This window comes from Spodoptera frugiperda, chromosome 22 (assembly GCF_023101765.2).
Source record: "Spodoptera frugiperda isolate SF20-4 chromosome 22, AGI-APGP_CSIRO_Sfru_2.0, whole genome shotgun sequence".
NCBI classification, from domain to species: Eukaryota; Metazoa; Arthropoda; class Insecta; order Lepidoptera; family Noctuidae; genus Spodoptera; species Spodoptera frugiperda.
The window spans coordinates 6651320-6670076 of record NC_064233.1 but is presented as its reverse complement, the minus strand read 5'-3'; the positions used below and the strand labels follow the sequence as shown (position 1 = coordinate 6670076).

Sequence of the window (18757 nt, the reverse complement as noted above, 5' to 3'; positions counted from 1 at the left end):
ACAACCATGCCAATTTTTAGGAAGGTGCGAATTAATGTAACCTTACCCCTATTTTTGATGCTAACTTGACCGGACTACTTGCTCGTTTACCGGGTTATAAGTACAATAAAAAAATAAGATAAAACCTTAAAATAAAAATTATATTTAGTTATTTCTTATCTTATATTACATTATAAATTAACTGCCGCACTCAGAGTCATTTAATCGTTACTAGCGACTAAGTGACTCTGAGTACGGCAGTTATACATTTAATAGTTACATAACCTAATCCTTAGCAATTGTTTCCGTAACAAAATAGTTACTAAGTAATAGTTTAAGTCTTTGACTGCCAATAGAAAACTGTTGAAGGCAAATCCTCCGCTAACGTCGGTCACCGGTGACCACCACGGCGTTCAATGTGTGTTAGGTAATCATTAAATGTCTCTGAATACGGCGGTAAGTGGCAGTGGTTCAGTTTCACAATTTCAGACGTATTTTGGTCGGCTGTAGTATTTCATGATCGATGATGCCGGCTTCAGGCTGTAGAATATTATTGGTTTTCTTACTGTTGCTGTAAAAAAAAGAAAAAGTTTGTGTTAATATTTTTTTTCTTCTAAGACACGTTGCCCCACACTAGGATTTTCTCCTGTGTCGTGGGTGCGTTTACAAACATACAAGTTCACATACACATGACACCCAGACCCGAAACAACAACAACTCTTTATGTGGATCATACAAAGTGTTGCTCCGTGTGGGAATCGAACCCGCTACACGTTGCCCAGCCACCGCGACAACCGTGCAGTCAGATTTTGTTTAGACTGCCTCGTTGGTCGAGTGGTCGCAAAGTTGCGACACTTGCAAGAGGTCTCGAGTTCGATTCTCGGGTCGAGCAAAGTATTACTGGGCTTTTTCGAAAATTTCTCAGTAGTAGCACAGAGTCTAGATTTGTACCCAGTATATGGCAAAAAGCTCGTCCCCTATTACATGGAACTTATAACACAAATGGTGAAAGTGGGTGTACATTGTGCAGTGGCATTAAGTGCCGTAATGTGCAAGTGCACCTCTGCCTACCTCTTCGGGAATAAAAGGCGTGACGTTGCGTATATCTGATGAAAAGTGGGCGTTATTTTATAAATATCTTCTACTCTGTCTACTTATTCAGGGATTAAATAGCGTGCCATTATATTGTGTTCTATTACCGCTATTTTATTGTATGAATTAAAATTAATGTGTTCTTTGTTTGTTTACAGGTAAGTACCATGCTGATTACTTGATTCTACGCTGCAATACTGTACGGTGATGTTATACTTTCATAATATTTTATTAAGTTATTATAGTCGTAAGATAGTCAATACCTGGTCGACCGAGCTTCGCTCCGTAGCGATTTTTGAAAATTATATTTAGTATGAATTGCATACTGAAGAAATATGAATAAAGTTCGATTTTTCCGATTCATCAATAGATGGCGTTAGTCGTCGGTTATGAAGAAAATTTATTATTAACTTATTGCCTGTATCTTAGGAACCGAGCTTTTCTTGGACCTGGAACCTAAATAAATCGATTTTTTTACCCGAAAAACCCCTAATCTGTAACTTTCAAGAAAATCGTTGGAGCCGTTTCCGAGATCTTGATTCTATATATACATATATACAAGAATTGCTCGTTTAAAGGTATTAGATGTTACATTGTACAGTGGCATTACGTGTCGTATTGTGCACCTCTGCCTACCCCTTCTGGGATAAAAGGCGTGACGATACGATATCTAACAAAGAAAATTAGCCTAAACTCGGGGGCTCCCGCAGTTCAAATTTCGCCGTAAATCGATTTCGAGCTGCGGGAGCTTTATAATATTATATAATATATATAATATATAATATATTAGCCACAAAACAATAATACAATAAATAACAAATAGCAACCAAAAAACCACTAAGGTTTAGGTCCGTGCTATGAGTTAAATGTTGCAATATGGAGGTAGGTACAATAATTTTGCTTAGATAGTACTTAGGTAATATCCCTTAAGTTTACATTTTATATTTTTAGGTGTGAGAATTTTTTTACAACACCTCCTGAGGATGCTCCGTGGAGGAGCGAAACATATGTCGAGTGGTATATTGCATGTTATGTGTGTGTTTTATGTTGCACCTCTGCTGCATGAGCATTTAATTGCGGGCAGGGTATAATAAAAAATACATGTATAAGCGGATTTTTTTTTTAAAAAAAACGTTGCCCCACATTTGGATTTTCTCCTGTGTCGTGGGTGCGTTTTCAAACATACAAGTTCACATACACATGACACCCAGACCCGAAACAACAATTTGTGGATCACACAAAGAGTTGCTCCGTGCGGGAATCGAACCCGCTACCCGTTGCGCGGCAGCCAGTTGCCCAGCTACCGCACCAACCGTGCAGTCAATTAAAACCTAAAAATCTATTGTATTGTTAGTGTAGTATGGATTTCTGCAAAGCAATGGTTTCTTTTTTTATCACTTTGACTGAATATTAGTTTTACATTGTTCTCACATAGTTGAAGCAATCGAAACAATGTAACCAAGAATTGTATTGTGAATCTGATTGGAAAAGAGTAACCTATGGAGTTTCTTGCTCGTTCTTCTCCATAGGAATCTACACTTTGGAACGAGCAAATAGAGCAACTAGAGGACTGACCGACAGATAGACGTTATAAATATTATTATATCTTATTAAATAAATAATTTTGACTTTGACTTTGACAACGCCTGATTCTATTCTACATATTATGTAAAAAACAAAAAAAAAATACTCACGCTTCTTCGAAAGCACTAGTTTACCCGAGGCCCCGGTTACTATGGCAACGACCAATAACAGTAATAGAAAAATCTTCATTGTTTAAGTTTAATGAAATAGGACAATGTTTTTGTCCGTCAGTGGACGTCTTCTGACTGATATGGTGATGATAGAGTGTCCGTTTTAAACGATATTTCGCAGTAGTATTGACATCGGGCTGAGGGAATCACCCGGTATCTTCTAAGGTCAGTAAAGTTCAAATTGAAACGTAGATGACAGCATATCAAGCTATAACAACTGTCAATTTGAATCTCGACTTTATAAACTAAGATAGAAGCTTGAAAATCAATTACGTATAGTGTAACTTGAATTGCTGATTGGTTTAAATCATACATGTTTTGTCGTTTTATCGAAGTGTGGTGAAATGCTTTCGATATGTCGGTATATCGATATTTTAAAGGAGGATGCAAATCCTTTTTTTTTTGAGCGTTGAAAATCATCCAATTACTTCTCTTGCCTTGGACGAGGCGAGAGGGAGTGTCAGACTCTTACTGACTAAAAACCACCCCGTTCCTAATCTTGCTTTTCGAGTCGGAGCTCCGGTAAACCCGCTAGGTAGTCCGCAGCTCCGGATCAGGTATCTGCCCTACTGGGCCCCATCTGTGGTGGTCTGATGGCTCTTTGAGATGCGCGCGGAACGCACGGGTATGTCAATAGCCTTAACGTATAACAAACAAGCATTAGGTACTTAGATTAGTTCAGTCAGTTGTAGATAAGAGCAACTATTTTATAATGTGCGAGAGCCATGCTTCGGCGTTACAAGTGCGTTGCCGGCCTTTTGGGGGTTAGGACTTTAAGGGTTGTATCGGGGATTGGGAAGATTAAGAAGGGGGATATTGGGCCTCCGGTAACCTCACTCACACAACGCAAACATTGTTTCACGTTTGTTTTCTGTGAGGCCGTGGTGTCACTCCGGTCGAGCCGGCCCGTTCGTGCCGAAGCATGGCTCTCCCACACTTTCAAACACTGTCATCATTGTGTTGCAATTTGTTTGCACTTCTTATCTCTTTAAAACTCCGTGCTAGAACTAATAAATTTTCGAAAACCTGGTCTGGAAATAACGAATAACGCAGACCTCTGCCTACTGTCTCGGTGGCCTAGTGGTTGCAAGTGCGACTGCCGGGCAAGGGGTCTCGGATTCGATTCCCGGGTCGGGCGAAGTATTGCTGGGCTTTTTTCGGTTTTTCGAAAGTTTCTCAGTAGTAGCACGGAGTCTGGAAATGTGCCCAGTATATGGCAATAGGCTCACCCTCCATTGCATGGGATTTATAACACAAATGGTGAAAAGTGGGTGTACATTATATAGTGGCATTACGTGCCGTAATGTGCACCTCTGCCTACCGCTTCGGGGAAAAAAGGCGTGACGTTCCATATAAACAAATTCTATGAAATCAAACAATTTGTAGGTAGGTATATATTATATTTAATATGTTTAGTATATTCAGTTTATGATTTACATTGTTTAGGTTACAATTTATAAATTAAGTATCCTTAATAAATATTTGTTCAATAATTTTGTTATTTGCTAAGAAGTCTACAGCAGGCGCTATTTAGACTGCAAGGTGGCTCGGCAACTGGCTGCCGCGCTACGGGTAGCGGGTTCGATTCCCGCACAGAGCAACTCTTTGTGTGACTATAATCACTTGTAACATCTCTGGTGTTTCTATCTTCCCAATCTCAAATTCCCCAACAACCCTTAAATTCCTAACCCCCAAAAGTCCGGCAACGCACTAGTAACGCCTCTGGTGTTTCAAATGTCCATGGGCGGCGGCGATTGTTTACCATCAGGTGATTCGTCTGCTCGTTTACCGGCTTATACCATAAAAGAAAATATGTTTTTTGAAATTATATAGGGTTCTTTAATATGAAAAATAAAAACGCTATCGGCTCCGTTTCTTTGTTCCCAAATCTATACTAATATTATAAAGCTGAAGAGTTTCTTCGTTTGTTTAAACACGCTAATCTCCGGAACTACTGGTCCGTTTTGAATAATTCTTTTTTGTGTTGAATAGTGCATTTATCGAGGAATGCTTTAGGCTATATGATGGCTCGGTTGGGACTTAATAAAGCGAGTGGACTGTATAAAATAGGTTTAATTCCGTAATTACAAATATTTAGTATTGGAACTATGAAATGCCCGAAGTCTAACGCGACTGAGAGCTTAGTGGCCGCGCCGTGGCGCGAGCGCTGCCGCGTTAAGTACCGCGACCCCGCGCTTCCCCGGTGTCGTCCGCCCGTGTCGTCTACAGGCGTATGTGATGCGCCGACACTATAAAACATCACGCTATGACCAATAGGGGCCAAGCAGAGCGGGTGAAAGTAGCTAGTGTAGATAGTATAATTGTAACAAAAAAATTCAGAAATTTGTATAAAGAATTGCGGCTGCTGGTTTCACCATATATTGCTTCGTAATTTTATCTACTACGTACTACTCGGTTGTAAGATCTGTAGATTGATGATGCTGGCATGAATCTGTCTGCGGACGGTACTGTAGTATATCCTGATGCGGCTGGTGCAACTGGTACTGTAAAAAAAAACAATTTTAATTACGTCATCATCATTACATCAACAAACCTTTACAGTCCATCGCTGGGGTATGCCGACCCCACAATAGAGATGATGACGGGATATGAAAATTCAAAATCTATTTAGTCCGTCAGTTAGGTTATGAAATACATAATATTAGATACGTATTTTTTTATTTGTCATATAAGATAACAATACTTAGATAAAACGTTTCAAAGTTTAGGAATGGAAGCTAACTAGGTATAAAACGTAACCAAAAGTAACGTCACATGTTATTTTTTTTTTTATGAAACATGCCGGTAATCGAGCAGACGTATTACCTGATGGTAAGCAATCGCCGCCGCCCATGGAAACTTGAAACACCAGAGGCTTTACAAGTGCGTTACCGGCTTTTTGGGAGTTACGAATTTAAGGGTTCGGTTCGGGAATGGGGATGGGGAAGATTGGGAAGGGGGGAATTGGGCCTCCGGTAACCTCAATCGAACACCGAAACACAACACGAGCGTTGTTTCACGTCGGTTTTCTGTGAGGCCGTGGTATCACTCCAGTCGAGCCGGCCCATTCGTGCCGAAGCATGGCTTTTCCACACTTAAAATTTGAAATCAATGTTTCTGTACGAAAATAAAACATACGTGTCTAATATTTTAAAATAATCTTAGGCTTAGCCTAATAATAAAGTAGTAAACACTTACGTTTTCCCCACGATCTCCACATCCGTGGATGGCTCATGGTGGTTGTTACTATAGCAACGAAGAATAACAACAATAGAAAAACCTTCATGACTATTTGCTTTCCGAGATATTCTCTCTCTCCGTCGGCAGCGGACGTCTTGCGGCTGATATGATATAAATAATTATGATTTATTTAATACTTGTATATACAATATATAGACCTCTGCACAAACGGTTTGAAAAAGAAATCTAGTATCTACTTGGGGTCAAAATGCAAACTGAGATTTGATAACAGCCCCGCACGTCAAGTTAGCCTCAATTATAAATTCGATTTTAGTCTTTAAAACTAAGGCGATTAGCTTGGAAATGCATTACAGAATTGTGTACCTTGTAGTGGCTTTAAGTGATGTTTTTCATACGTACGTATGTTTTGTGGTCATACAATAGTAATAGTGTGGGTATAAACCAGACGATTTATCGATATCGATAGTTTTTTTTTAATTGTTATTACTGCTTTATGAAAACTTAATGTTTTTTTTTTGTAATCTGGGTGGCTTAAATGAGGTTAGGCTTTTTAAAAAATAGTCGTATGTATAGTAAAAGAAACACTCCCTTTGGCCGTGCTCAAGGCGGGAGAAGTAATCTGATGATTTTACCCCGTTAAAAAGAATAATGAAGGTGTAGACAGTTCTTGAAAACAAGAACATCTATATACTTTTTTTTCAGGGGGGGAAATCATCCAATGACTTCTCTCGCCAGGCCAAAGCGAAAAGCAATGTCAGACTCTCACTGACTAAAAACCACCCCGTTCCTACTCCTGGTTGTCGAGCCGGAGCCCCGGTAAACCCGCTAGGTAGTCCGCAGCTCCGGATTAAACATCAGCCCTACTGGGCCCCATCTGTGAACATCTATACAACGTGTAACAAAATACCCATATACATCAAGAAGCCCTGATGAATACAGGTTGAACAGAATCTCTAGACAAAGTTTCAGTTTAAATACGTTTAAAAAAAATAGTACCAAATAATTGATATCGCATGGTTCTTGATTTCAAATCATAAAAACGACTTATTCGTCAACTCGGCCGCAATAAACTCGACCGCGCGGTCGAGTCGGGAAATTCAAACATTAATTATTTTTTTATTATGCATCTCGGCCGATTCACGTGGTCGAGTTGATGAAGCTATTTATTCGTATCTTTTATTCGTCAACTCGACCGACATTGAAAATATGAGGCATTATTGTACAGTGATATACAAAAGTGTTTCGTTTCTAATTAAATTTTTGTTCTTCTGGGTATATTATATAATATAAAATAACTTAAAATTAGAATTAAGGACGGATAAAAAGATGTTTTTTAATCAGGCATTGCTCAGTTGAGTATTAGGTTCATTTCTTTCCACCGATAAAAATTCCAAGAGAAAAAACTATTTTGACTAATCAGGATATATGTAAGGGCATGATTAAAATGCTACATTTTACAAAACTAAAGGGTGATTCTAATGAAACATCTACGATGTTTGTGTTAGCACAGCACGCAATTTAATCGGTCTAACAAAATAAATCTTTCCATGATATGCCTTAAACATTTTCTACTCAAATGTACATTTTGTATTCGGTCGAGATGACGAATAAAAATAAAACACAAAAATTAGCCGGGTCGACTCGACCGCATAGTGAATGTTCCTACGGTCGAGATGCACAATGAAATATTAGGTAGATTTAAATCTTCCCAACTCTCCAATAAACTCGACCGCGCGGTCGAGTTTATTGCGGCCGAGTTGACGAATAAGTCATACAAACGTGTCACAACACTACAGGGATCACTCGCTAATATTTACAAAACATTTCTTCTGTCAATCTGATCGCCTAGTACCTGTCTACCTTATTGTGACTCGCGCGGCGCCACGATTAGAAAAAATCATAACTTGGTACCATAAAAACATGAGTTTAAAAAACCCTTCCCGTATTGTTTGTTATGTTGTCTAGAAACCGTGCACTTGATACGATACGTTATCGACATATTGAAAGTAAGAAAAAGCATTTATTCGACAGTAGACATGCACACAGATACAAGGATTATAAAAACATACACATACACAAAAACTTATCTTTATATATACAATGTGATAGGGGTGGGACTTCTAACCCGTTCAAATGTAATATAGTAATAAAGTAATTCAGAAAGTTGTAGATAGAACTGCGGGCGCTGGCTATACCATATTTTGCTTCATAATTTTATCATGTAATTTTATTTTATCTTTTGTCGGTGGGGGTTTAGGTTTGATTTGGTTGTAAGAGTTGAAGATTTTTGATAATGAGAACATTACAGGAACCTCCTTTTGTTTAGTAGGGTTTATGATGATTATAGTTGCGGTTGGTGCGGTTGGAGCTGTAAAAAAAAAAACAGTTTTAATTAAATCATTATCAACAACCTATTAGAGTCCATTGCTAGAATATAACTACTCCACAAAGGAGTTTTAAGTGTGGGAGGGCCATGCTTCGGCACGAATAGGTCGGTTCGACCGGAGTGATACCACGGCCTCACAGAAAACCGCCGTGGAACAACGCTTGCGTTATGTGAGTGAGGTTACCGGAGGCCCAATTATCCCCTTTCCAATCTTCCCAATCCCCGATTCCCCAACAGCAAATTCCTAATCCCCAAAAGGCCCGCAACGCAATTGTAATTAATGCCTCTGGTGTGAAATGTTGCGAAACTCTGTACATCTAACTAATATTCGTATTATAAATGCGAAACTTTGTGAGTATGTTTGTTACACAATCACGTCAAAACGGCTGAAGGGATTGGGATGACATTTGGAACAGGGGTAAATTATAGTCTGGAATTAACACATAGGATATTTTTTACCCCCACGGGAACACGGACAAGCCGCGGGTAGAAGCTAGCATTACTTAAAAACTAATTGATGAAATTAAAGGTTGAAAATAATGGCGGTTTCGGTTACCCGATCGCTGAAACAGTAGCGTGGGCTTTTTTTTGAGGGGGGAAAATCATACAAAACTACTCTTGCCAGGGCGAGGAGAGAGGGAGTGCCAGACTCTTACTGATTAAAAACCACCCCGTTCCTACTGCTGCCTGTCGAACCGGAGCCCCGGTAAACCCGCTAGGTACGGCACGGGCACGGGTCTGGTTCTGGTCGGGCGGCGAGCTACCCTTGCTCGCCGTCCGCAGGCCCGCAAGTAGCGTGGGCTTAGCCTAATAATAAAGTAGTAAACACTTACGTTTTCCCCACGATCTCCACATCCGTGGATGGCTCATAGTGGTTGTTACTATAGCAACGAAGAATAACAACAATAGAAAAACCTTCATGACTATTTGCTTTCCGAGATATTCTCTCTCTCCGTCGGCAGCGGACGTCTTGCGGCTGATATGATATAAATAATTATGATTTATTTAATACTTGTATATTATACAATATACAGCGTGTCCAATGTACAGGATATACTGAAATTTTAGTAAAGCCAAATAAATTGATCGAAGTTTTGTTGAAAAAAATTTTTTTTTTTTTGCTTAATTTATGAAATGTGCAAAGTAGTATACCATTTTAGAATCCTTATTAAATATCGCCAACTTTGGTGAAATTTGCCACTACTAGCGCCATACATAATTTATTCAGTACAGTCACTTAAAGTAAGGTGAAAATTTTATCTAGAGTACTTGGTTCGTTTAAAAATGATATCCTTTTCCTAACTAAACCAGGCTTTGGCTCAGAATGTATCATTCCATATTACTGAAGCACTATTCAGAATAACGTAAACAAAAATACAGACGAAAAAATAAAGATTTGTAGCAACAAGAGTCAAAAGACTGGCACAGGGTGTACTATTTCGTGGGTAACACATAAGTCACTGTAATTTAAAAACTAGTAGGACTTGGATTTTTTTGTATTTTTCTGATAACAGTTGGAACCTTGCCAATCATTTGGTGCGGTTTGGACGTCGACTTACCGGACACTCTGTATAAACCTTTTTCGGTTTGAGGAAAAAACACGAATATATACTTGGGGTCAAAATGCAAACTGAGATTTGATAACAGCAAACACTTATCTTATTCCTTACCTTATTCCAGAGGAAATAAAACACCTAAATGAAAGACAATTTAAATTATGTATTAAAAAAACGATGTGTAGATTAGCATACTACAAATTGAATGATTATATAGAGGATAAAAATGCTTGGAGGCAGGCTGGTCCAGCTCCACAGGGTAACGAAAAAATAAAGTAATTCCAATAATGTAATAATAAAACCATGTTATTTCAATTTGTTCTGTTAAATTAGATATAATCATTGTAAATGTGAGAGCCCTGTAATTAGCTAAAACTGTATTAGACTAGTAGAATGCACTTGTGTCAGCTTGGAGTTGTCATGCTCACTCAAAGGTCTCATTGGCGGTGGCACGGGCATTGGATCGCTCGATTCCCTGCAACATGGTTGAGTTGGGCGGTGCTGGTGTACGTGTCATGTTCGTGAACGGGCGCTGTCAACTGGGACTGGTCAGCTCCAGACTGCATTAAGATTGTTGTCCTCAGGGTTACTTTCTTTTTCTATCACTTTGACTAAATATTAGTTTTACATTGTTCTCACATAGTTGAAGCAATCGAAACAATGTAACCATGAATTGTATTGTGAATCTGATTGGAAAAGAGTAACCTATGAAATTTCTTGCTCGATCTTCTCCAAAGGAATCTACACTTTGGAACGAGCAAATAGCTTCACTAGAGGACTGACCGACAGACTGACGTTATTAATATTATTATATTTGCTTTGACGTTCCGGTAAAGTGCCTTCCTGGTCACAATTGAAATAAATAATTTTGACTTTGACGGTTTTGACTTTGACCTTGACTTTGACTTTCATCTCAATTGGTATAGCCGGCCCATTTTAGTCTTTAGAAACAAGGCGATTAGCTCGAAATTTATTACAGAATTGTATACATTTTAGTGGCCTTAAGTAACCCGTTAAGGCTGAGTACTACATTGTACAACGGCATTTATCGACAAAAACAATAATATGGAAACACTACCACCACTAGCATTAAGCAGTTGTGGTAACGTAACTGCAAGTTAATAATGTGTACTCTCAATCTTTCGGTAAAAATAAGCAATCACAAATGATTTTTTTTGTTCACCAAGACATTATCAAACATATGAAAAAAGTAATGAATTAGTTAGCCAAGGTTATTAGGTACCGTTAGTCGTTTTTTTTGTTTCTACGACGCATACAACCTTTGATATTAAATAAAGTAAAAAAAATATTAAAATAGCCATAACTTTTAGGGGGAGGGGATTCGACCACTTCGACCCCTGACTTTTGTCGATAAAATTAGGTGTAGAACTCAGCCTTAACGGGTTAGAAGTCTCGCCCCTATCACATTGTATACGGGTAACAGTAAAACTACAGATTGTTCGTAATAAAATTATTGTTTATTTTCGCAAATCAACTATCCAGAAAGAATGAGGTTTCCAATTCGTCTGTACATTTTTTTAATATTTTATTTTGATATTCTAAAGTGCCTTCCTGGTCTATTTGAAATAAATTATTTTTATACGTTTTTATAATACCGTACCTATCGTGAGACATATTAAATTAACTAAAAATCACGGCTTACGTACGTAAATAAATGGAGAAAAGCTATACTAGTTTCCAAGTCACAGGTAGTATAAAGGTTGGCAGATAACTTGGCAAGATTTTGTTATAAATTTTTTTTTCAAGAAAATTACTTTATTAACTAAAAATACGCGGACGCGGACGTTCAATAGTCAGCGCAACGCCGCGTCTGCGCACGATGCTTGTGAGGATCAATCCCTGTGCGATTGGCGGAACTTTCTTAATATTTAAAAAAAAATTGCCAAGTTACGTCCCGAAGAATATAGGTTACAATTAGCTGCGCGACATCGCCGCGTCTGCGCACGCTGCTCATGTTTTTGTTTTATGGAATAAGCCGGCAAACGAGCAGACGGATCACCTGATGGTAAGCAATCGCCGCTGCCCATGGACACTTGAAACACCAGTGGCGTTACAAATGCGTTGAATGATGACGGTAATGGACGGAGGAGAGTCCCTTTGTGACTCGAAACTAGTAGCGTTTTTCACCATTAATTTACGTGTGTAAACCGTGATTTTTATAGTTAAATGATTTTGAGTGTGATGTGCTCTTCTCTCTTCTCTGCCATTCTTGCTCGCTTGTTCGCTAACGATGTCTTAGTTTCTTCTTCTTTCTCTTTCTTCTCTTAATTTACTTCATTACAATGTTGTGTTTGTCATTGGCATTGATTGGGATAGTAGCTGCATAATATTTCCCTCGCGGTCTTCGCATGCGGATATTTGTCTGTAAAATAAAATGTAGGTATATTTATAAATGTTATAATGATAAATGATATTTATTTCTGTAAATAGGTCATAAAATAACACCTTTACACGTCAATATTTCAAATAGCTAGATGAGGCCGGCATTTTCTATCGGACTACTCTGAGAAGAAATGCCGAAACAAACTCAGAGGTCATAGTCTCTTTTAAAGTTAATTAATATCATCATTGATACATACATACATACATACATAACCTCACGCCTGCCTCCCATGGGGGTAGGCAGAGACAATGGTACGCCAATTGCTACGATTCTTACACACTTCTTTCGCTTCATCAACAGTCTTCATGCATGCTCGTCGGTTAAAGGTACTTTTAATTTGGCCCTTATTTAATATATCGCCAATCTGGTCGCTATATTTCCGTCTGAGGCGCCCTCTACCGACGGTCCCACTCATATTCGCCTTGTATTCATCATTTATTATTTTATCAATAAGTAATCAGTGTGGGAGAGCCATGTGTCGGCACCAATGGGTCGGCTCAACTTTAACTGGGGGTTAATTTAACCATCGTTGGGGAAGCGGGGATTAGGAAGATTGGAAAGGTGGGTAATTGGGCCTCCGATAGTCTCACTCACACAACGCAAACGTTGTTTCACGGTTTTCTGTGAAGCCGTGGTATCACTCCGGTCGAACCGGCCCATTCGTGCCGAAGCATGGCTCTCCCACACTTAAAAACTGGGGCCAGTATTTAAGAACTAAATATTTAACATTAGAACTTAATACAGGATATTTACCATGTTTATTAACGTCTATGCTTTTCCGATATTTCGATCATTATGGTAAATATCCCGTCTTAAGTTCTAATGTTAGTGTTAGTGACCAAATCAGTTTAAAAACTTATGAATATTAAATGATTTAAACAAAACTTTACCTTCGTTTGGCCTTTTCCTGATGTCAATTTGAGCTGTGCTTATTGTCAAGCACAACAGCAGAAAGTATAGGAAACAAAGTATCTTCATGGTCAGACGAGGTAATGTACAACCGCTCATGATGCTAGAAACTTGTACAGTGACTAATGTACTAGAAACATGTGCTATTTAAATGAAAACTAGCAATTAGTATGAGGATATACAAGACGTATATTGTTGTTATTGATACATAATGAAGTAAATGTATGTAGTTCCTTATGTAAAGTTGAAACTACTATGGGGAGAAACCATTGAGCGACACCTAACTGTGACCTTTGTGATATTTCTTTAGCTTCCATCACATTTATATGTCTTTTTTTGAGGAGAGATAGTTTTGTTTTGCGTGTGGAGAGCCACGCTTCGGCAAGAATGGGCCGGCTCGACCGGAGTGATTCCACGGCTTCACCGAAAACCGACGTGAAACAACGCTTGCCTTGTGTTTCGTTGTGTGAGTGTGATTACCGGAGGAACGATTCTCCCCTTCCCAATCTTCCCAATCCCCGATTCCCCAACAACCCTTAAATTCCTAACCCCCAAGAGGCCGGCAACGCACTTGTAGCGCCTCTGGTGTTTCAAGTGTCCATGGGCGGCGGCGATTGCTTACTATCAGGTGATACGTCTGCTCGTTTGCAGGCGTGATCCATTTTGGAACGAGGCTCTAGCTTCACTAATGGACAGACAGACAGACAGACTATTATTTATTTCTTTATTTGTTGACATTTCAAAAGTACCTATTTATATTAACGAGTCTGGACTTTTCATCTGCGCACGCTTCTCATGAAGAAGAATCCTTCTGTGACTCGAAACTAGTAGAGATTTTCTCCATTTATTTAAATGAGTAAACCGTGATTTTTAGTTAATTTAGTATGTCTCACGGTTGAAATTATTCCTATTTATAGTTTAATTGGAATAAATTATTTGACTTTGACTTTAACGTAAAAACAGTTATCAGTATTATAGGTAATAAAACACATGATTTTAATATTATAAAATTTTTATTCATGTAATAGAATATATTGTTATGGTAGCATCATAATATTACACACTTGTAACGCCTCTGGTGTTGCGGGTGTCCATGGGCGCCGGCGATAGCTTGCCATTAGGATCCGTCTGCTCGTTGACCGGCTTATACCATAAAAAGAAAGTAAGTTGTCAGCCTCTTGAAGGTAGGGAATTGAGGATTGGAAGAATTTGATGGGGAATAATTGGACCTCAAGTATTCTCACTATCTTTTTTTATGGAATAAGCTGATAAACGAGCAGATGGATCACCTGATAATAAGCAATCACCGCCGCCCGAGGACACTTGAAGAAGCGTTACGAAACACAATGAAAGCGTTGTTTCACGTCGGTTTTCTGTGAGGCCGTGGTATTACTCCGGTCGAGGCGACCCATTCGTGCCGAAGCATGCCTCTCCCACACTTAATAATAGATAATAATAAAACACATGATTTAATTTAACGTATAATATGTTTATTTAATGCCAAACGCATCCACAGTAATATCATATAATATCATAGCACATCCCTGGAGGAAAAACCCCCTAATACAACTCTAAAGCCCTGGTGGAAACGGATTTATCTAAGATATGTTTTTATATGGATGTGTTCTATGGATGTGTGCTAAAGATGTGTGCTATGGATGTGTGCTAAAGATATGTTCTATATATGTGTTTTATGGATGCGTGCTATGGATGTGCGCTATAGATGTGTTCTATGGATGTGTGCTAAAGATGTGTTCTATGGATGTGTGCTATAGATGCGTGCTATGGATGCGTGCTATGGATGTGCGGTATAGATGTGTTTTATGGATGTGTGCTATGGATGTGCGGTATAGATGTGTTCTTTGGATGTGTGCTATGGATTTGTGCTATGGATGCGTGCTATGGATGTGCGTTATAGATGTGTTCTTTGGATGTGTGCTATGAAGATGCAAAGTAGCTGCAGTTAGACCACTCTACTCTGCGTACCTACATAACTATGTAGGTACGCAGAGTAGAGTACCTACAACAGCTACTTTGCATCTTCATAGCACATCTTCCCCGCACAGTTACATAGCTTAGTATCAGTGCCAACGGTTATATAGTTTCACAGCTTAGCTATTACATCCTCGCAGCATAGCTACACATCTCTGTTGGAAAAGCATCCTTAATAATGTAGGAACAAAGATCCTCTTGTATTATATGAGCACATTTCTGGATGGTAGCTGCAGTATATCTCTTTCCAAGACTTCCTACTGATGTGTTTATCTGTAATAAGAAAAAATACATTTAAAATGTGGATCCGTAGATGGCGCTTATTACAATTTTCCGCTAAAACTATTTCCGATTAAAACGATTTGTGAATAAAACTGAATAACAAAATAACATAAAATTGTTAAGATGTAAGGGTAACCGGAGTTGCGGACAGCCCTGAGCTGCGGACTACCTAGCGGGTTACCGGGGCTCCGGCTCGACAAGCAGGAGTAGGAACGGGGTGGTTTTAGTCAGTAAGAGTCTGACACTCCCTCTCGCCTCGCCCAAGGCGGGTGAAGTCATTGGATGAGTTTCCGCACTCAAAAAAAAAAAAAAATAAGGGTACATTGAATTCCGCGGAATTGAATGAAATGTCACTTCTAGGTTTTATACATAGAAATGACGTATTATGCTCCCATTCCTAAACTTCGATTCGTTTTATCTAAGTTGTTGTTTTATCTTATATGACAAATTAAAAATACGTGACTAATATTTTTTATAACCTGACTGATGGACTAAATAACAAAAATAAAAAAAATCTAGATGTAAGATTATTAAATGTTACGTCACTAGGTAGGGGGAGGTCTCACAAATGTGACCAATTGTGACACGGACGGGGGAGGGGGTCAAAAATCATGAAATTTTTGTGACGTAATTTATGGATGTCCCTATGGGGTTATTTTAGAAGAAAAAGTAAATAGGTTTCTTAAAAGTGCATGCCCCAAGCGTTGCAAGCGTTCATAGGCCACGGTAACCGCTTACCATCAGGTGGGCCGTGTGCCTTCTTGCCACCGTCGTGGTATAAAAAAAAAATGGTTTGTGTATAAAACTCACGCCTTTTATTGTAATATGCTGCACAAATTGTTAAATATAGTATTACAATGTATAAAAAACAAATGATCTTCATGGCTGGGCCAGTTAACACAACCGCTTGTGATGACAATAACTTGTTTAGTGACTATTATTTTATTAGTTAACTCGATTTAAATGAAATCAAGTAAATATGATTCATTTGTACAATGGGAAGGAAAATTGTGCAAGGGCTCCTCAGGCGCGTTGTTCCGCGCGCGCCTCAAAAAGCCATCAGACCACCACAGATAGGCCACCCAGTAGGGTTGATACCTGATCCGGAGCTGCGAAATACCTTTTTTTTTTTGATGACGGGGGGATACCTTCAAAATGCGCCTAGCTTTTTGGGGAGAAAGACTAGGGAGTGTGGAATTTTTACCTCACTAAAACCACCCCGGTGGCCACCTTCAGCACCGATAAGGGGCACCGAGTCCTCTTATTAGACCTGCTCCGGAGCCCCTATGGTGCAACGCCTGTTACGGCACATCCCTGGGGAGTTGCGGAATACCTAGCGGGTTTACCGGGGCTCCGGCTCGAAAAGCAGGAGTAGGAACGGGTGGTTTTTAGTCAGTAAGAGTCTGACACTCCCTCTCGCCTCGCTCATGGCGAGAGAAGTCATTGAATGACTTTTCCTCCTCAAAAAAATAAAAATGGTACAGAATGTAGTAACTGCGTACTAGCACCGGTAAAAACCCCGGACGAATTATTAGCGATCCGTTTCCCTCAATGGTAAACGTATAGTTTAAACCTAATCATCCGGTGCAATTTCCTGAACACTTTTTATCCGGTTTTATTTTGTAGAATAATTGGGTAGTTTCCTAGATCAAAAATAAATTATTTTGACGTTTTAATAGGATAAAATATGCCAAAATAATCGTACTTTCATTCATTAATTTGATGATATACTTACTTATTTATTTAATTGTTTTTACTAATTTTAGAGAGTAAGTATGCTATTTGACGCAAAATAAAAAATATAAGTTGCGATCTCCTACAAAATTCATAGAAAAATTACGTTTTTAACATTTCGACAAAAGTATTTTTGACCAGTAGTAAACTACCGTATTATATACAGTATGGAGATCACCCATATGACATAAATGAAACTACAATGGTACTCGTCCACAGACGCGTAATACAACTAAATATTTTAACGAAATACGAATATTAAACAAATGAAATTTTCAAACAAAATAAATAATGTAACTAATCAAGTATTAAATTCTGTGTGAACAGCTCCATGTTCCTTGACCACAGAAGAGCTGTAATGTTGTAGGTTGTCTAGGAATGTTACGGACATGCGGCGCGGCTGTTATAATGCCGTATTTACCCGACTGCGCCAGAAGGAGGGTTATGTTTTGTAAAGAGTGTTCAAATTAGCTCAAAGAGAATAATGCACTTTTTGGGTTAAAAACTGGGCCTATTTCGCTCATTTTTCGTATATTGTCAGCCAATATGATAACAAATATGTGGTTTAAATTAAGTCATAAGAGGTTTTAAGGTTTTTTTTACTGCTATCATTAATATTGTACGCCCAATAGGCAAAACACAGCTGAACTCAAAAATTATGAAAACAACTGTATTATGTACCTACCTAAGATCTACAATGAATAAATGAATTTGTATTACAGTTTTCTCATACGGTAAATTTATTATGTTATGTAGGTAAATTGTTTTGTTAATACTTTTAGTATCATTTAATTGGAAGTTTTTCCTTCTTCTCTTGAAATTCTAATTATAATATTATTGTATAGGTATATTTACTAATGTGTTTACGGCAAATCAATGTTTTGCTTGCGTATTTTGTGGCTTTTATTATTTCTGGAGTTTTCCGCGTTCAATCAAATAAACAAAAAAATATTTTGGTTTATGCAACGGCACACTTTTTATCCCCGAAGGGTTAAAGTCAAAGTCAAAGCATTTATTTCAATTAAGCCTAAATAAGGCACTTTTGAAACGTCAAATTGAATTGTCCGTCAGTCTGTCTGTCAGTGAAGCTAGGCGCTCGTTCCAAAGTGTAGCTTCGAATGGAGAAGAACGAGCAAGAAACTCCATCGTTACTCTGTTAAAAAAGAAGTTTTTTACAATTTCTCTGATACACTATTTATCTATTGTATATATATGTAGGAACAATGTAACGACAATACGACGTCAAAACTATGGGACAATAAAACCAATTTGTAAAGAATATAAAATAAAATAGCGGGTTATTTCAAACATAGTGCCCACATATGTACACTTACAATTTTGAAATAATGCTTCTATACAAATAATAATAATATACAGGGTGACTTTTAATTCGACGTATTCCTCTCGGGAGGTGATAGTACAACTAATTTCCTACAAAATTAGCCCTGAGGTCCTTGGGCGGAAAGTG

The 18757-nt window shown here is 38.4% G+C and overlaps 1 protein-coding gene and 6 long non-coding RNA genes across 7 annotated transcripts in view; 1 reads left to right on the top strand and 6 right to left on the bottom strand.

The window, feature by feature from the left end:
* The window catches only part of LOC118279635 (dymeclin), a 135701-nt gene that overhangs the window by 93482 nt on the left and 23462 nt on the right, over nucleotides 1-18757 (top strand). The gene's annotated exons all lie outside the window — the stretch shown is intronic.
* Nucleotides 120-3214, bottom strand: LOC118279675 (uncharacterized). Its single transcript, XR_007706752.1, has 2 exons — nucleotides 2766-3214; nucleotides 120-550 (listed from the first exon to the last, which is right to left on the bottom strand). It is a non-coding gene; the product is annotated as an uncharacterized LOC118279675 (long non-coding RNA).
* Nucleotides 4881-6444, bottom strand: LOC126912115 (uncharacterized). The gene is made up of 2 exons (XR_007706754.1): nucleotides 6024-6444; nucleotides 4881-5329 (listed from the first exon to the last, which is right to left on the bottom strand). It is a non-coding gene; the product is annotated as an uncharacterized LOC126912115 (long non-coding RNA).
* LOC126912116 (uncharacterized) lies at nucleotides 8027-9483 on the bottom strand. Its single transcript, XR_007706758.1, has 2 exons — nucleotides 9246-9483; nucleotides 8027-8394 (listed from the first exon to the last, which is right to left on the bottom strand). It is a non-coding gene; the product is annotated as an uncharacterized LOC126912116 (long non-coding RNA).
* The window catches only part of LOC126912118 (uncharacterized), a 100761-nt gene continuing 92115 nt past the window's right edge, over nucleotides 10112-18757 (bottom strand). The window contains exon 2 of the long non-coding RNA XR_007706760.1: nucleotides 10112-10654. This is a non-coding gene — a long non-coding RNA (uncharacterized LOC126912118). The remainder of the gene's footprint in view (nucleotides 10655-18757) is intronic.
* LOC118279676 (uncharacterized) lies at nucleotides 11425-13634 on the bottom strand. Its single transcript, XR_007706756.1, has 2 exons — nucleotides 13263-13634; nucleotides 11425-12351 (listed from the first exon to the last, which is right to left on the bottom strand). It is a non-coding gene; the product is annotated as an uncharacterized LOC118279676 (long non-coding RNA).
* Nucleotides 14750-17001, bottom strand: LOC126912119 (uncharacterized). Its single transcript, XR_007706761.1, has 2 exons — nucleotides 16366-17001; nucleotides 14750-15546 (listed from the first exon to the last, which is right to left on the bottom strand). It is a non-coding gene; the product is annotated as an uncharacterized LOC126912119 (long non-coding RNA).